The 2,828-nt window shown below is 59.4% G+C and overlaps 1 pseudogene; it reads left to right on the top strand.

Moving 5' to 3' along the window:
* The first annotated feature begins 304 nt into the window (after positions 1-304).
* On the top strand, positions 305-2,525 carry LOC109736666 (crocetin glucosyltransferase, chloroplastic-like; annotated as a pseudogene).
* Positions 2,526-2,828: the final 303 nt, after the last annotated feature.

The following is a 2,828-nucleotide window of genomic DNA, read 5'->3' as shown; positions in this document are numbered from 1 at the left end:
CGGGCGGGTCGGCGCGCTCGAGGCACGGCGCTGGCGCTGCACGGCAAGCACAAGGGCGGGAGCGTGACGCCGCCACCACCCGCCGCGCCCGCGCAGTCGACGCCGCCCAAGAGGACCTGTTCCCGTCCTGGGTCTCCGACCACGACACGAAGCTCTTCGAGTCTGCCACGGGCGGCGTGACACCGGACGCCGTGGTGACGCTGTATGGCAGCGGGACGCACCGAACCAACGTCGACGCGATCGACACCCAAGTGGGCTGCTGCGGAATGGCCAGCTCCACATCGCTCACTCGCCGCAACCTAACCCAGCAAAGGGACACGGACATCAACCTAACCCAGCTAGCTCCACATTCCACATCGCACGCACGCAGCAATGGCGCCCGTTGTGGAGCGCGCGTCATCGGCGCCGCACTTTCTCGTGGTGACGTACCCGGCGCAGGGCCACATCAACCCGGCGCGGCACCTCGCGCTGCGCCGGGCGCCCGTGTCACCGTCTCCACCGCCGTCTCCGCCTGCCGCAAGATGTTCTCGGACCACGCGGACGCGGCGGCGGTGGACCATGTCGACGGCGCCGGCGTCCGCTACGTGCCCTTCTCCGACGGCTTCGACGCCGGCTTCGACGGGGACATCACGGACTACATATCGAGCCTCAAGGCTGTGGGTCCCCGCACGCTGGACAGCGTGCTCGCGCGCCTCCGCGACGCCGGCACCCCCGTCACGCAGCTGGTGTACACGCAGGTCGTCTCCTGGGCCGCCGACGTCCCGCGCGCGCACGGCGTGCCCGCGGTGCTCTACTGGATCCAGCAGGCCACCGTGCTCACCGCCTACTTCCACTTCTTGCGCGGCACCGACAGTCTCGACCAGGCCGTCGCCGCGGCGGCGAGCAACCCGTGGGCGGACATTCGCGTCCGAGGGCTCCCGCCGATGCGCGTGCGTGACCTGCCGTCCTCCTTCACCACCACCGGCGACGACCACCACCCCTACGCCTTCATGCTACGCGACATGCGCGAGCTGCTCGACGTGCTGGGCCGCGAGGACACGCCTACCGTGCTCGCCAACACGTTCCACGCCATGGAGCCCGACGCGGTGGCGACGCTGAGCCAGAGCGGCATCCACGTCGTCCCCATCGGCCCCGTGCTCTCCTTCCTGGATGCCTCGGCGGCGTCGGCCAGCAACAACAACAACAACAACGACCTGTTCAAGCTGGACGGCAAGGGGTACCTGGAGTGGCTGGACGCGCAGGCAGCGGGGTCGGTGGTGTACATCTCCTTCGGGAGCTCGTCCGCGATGAGCAAGCGGCAAATCACTGAGGTGGCGCGCGGCATGGCGGAGAGCGGCCGGCTGTTCTTGTGGCTGCTGAGGAAGGACAACCGCAGCGAGGTCGACGGCGACGAGCTGAAGCTGTGCGCCGGCGGTGGCATGGTGGTGGAGTGGTGCGACCAGGCAAAGGTGCTGTCGCACCCGGCGGTGGGGTGCTTCGTGACGCACTGCGGATGGAACTCGACGCTGGAGAGCGTTGCGTGCGGCGTGCCGGTAGTCGGAGTGCCGCAATGGACGGACCAGGGCACCAATGCGTGGCTCGTGGAGCGGCAGCTCGGCACCGGGGTAAGGGCCGCCGTGATCAGCGACAAGGACGGCGTGCTAGAGGCTGGCGAGCTGCGGAGGTGCATCAGCTTCGTCACATCGGATGTTGTGCGCGCCATGGCGGAGCTGTGGAAGGAAAAAGGCACGGGGGGCGGCGGCCGTGGGCGGCTCACCTCAGGGCGTTCGTTGCCGGGGAGGTCGCCCTCGCCGGCAACTAGCCAGCCGGCTGGTAGGCCACCTTGCATGCACGGCATTGTTCTGCAAACATACAGAAGGACGACGTACATACGAGACGAGACGACTTGCTCCGTACCGTACTGTCGACGTTGCATCTGTTAGGACAACTGAAAAAAAATAGCGCCCTATATCCTCGCTAATATCCTCGCTAATAGCACGCTATAGCGTATTAAGAATTGTCTCGCTAAATATATCGATATACAACGTCTCGCTAATAGCACGCCATAGCGCGATATAGCACGCTAATAGCATATTTTGAGCTCCACGCTATTTTGCTGTAGCGTGCTATTTTTTCCCTTGGTTAGGACATCTCTAACAGTAACCCGCAAAAATCTTTCCCGTGTGTGTGGACAGGGGACCAGTTTACAAACACGGATGCGAGAGCAGCCATCCAACGCTAGCCGCATCCGTCCGGCCTTCCTCATTTTTTCTCCAAGTCCGCACGATCAATTAGCCGCATGCAAAGGATACAGACGTTCAAACAGCCACATGCAGCACAAGTTCAAATTAAAAAAGAAAATCAAATATCACATCCTAACATTGTTCTCCCCTTTCATCGCCCATTGATGCTCAATCAGATATTTTTTCAGCTGCTCGTATCGCTTATCGTTAGCGTTTCGGTCGGTTGGGGATTAGAGATTAATAGAAAATCGACCGGTTAATCAATTTTATTGGTTGACTATTAATCGGGCATTTTTCTGTAACTCCCAGGTTTCCTGCACTAAAATATGGTATATTCAACGCAAAAAATATTGAGCAAAAGTGTTACCTTGATTACTTGGCTTTGAATACTATAAAGTGACAAAAAAATAGAACAAGAATACATATTAGGTAACAACGTCCAAAAACACAAATAAACATAGTTTTTACACACATAGTGCTAGAAATAGGCCAGACGGTAGATTCCTGATAAATCGCTTGTTTGAGTGATAAATCGGCCCAAACGATAAATGGTGAGGATATGGCATAATCTTATCGGTCACCCCATGAGTAGTGATAAAGCGGACG

Source organism: Aegilops tauschii, chromosome 6, assembly GCF_002575655.3.
Source record: "Aegilops tauschii subsp. strangulata cultivar AL8/78 chromosome 6, Aet v6.0, whole genome shotgun sequence".
In the NCBI taxonomy this organism is placed as follows: Eukaryota; Viridiplantae; Streptophyta; class Magnoliopsida; order Poales; family Poaceae; genus Aegilops; species Aegilops tauschii.
Note: the sequence above shows the minus strand (reverse complement) of the source record. Positions and strands in the feature narration are given on the sequence as shown.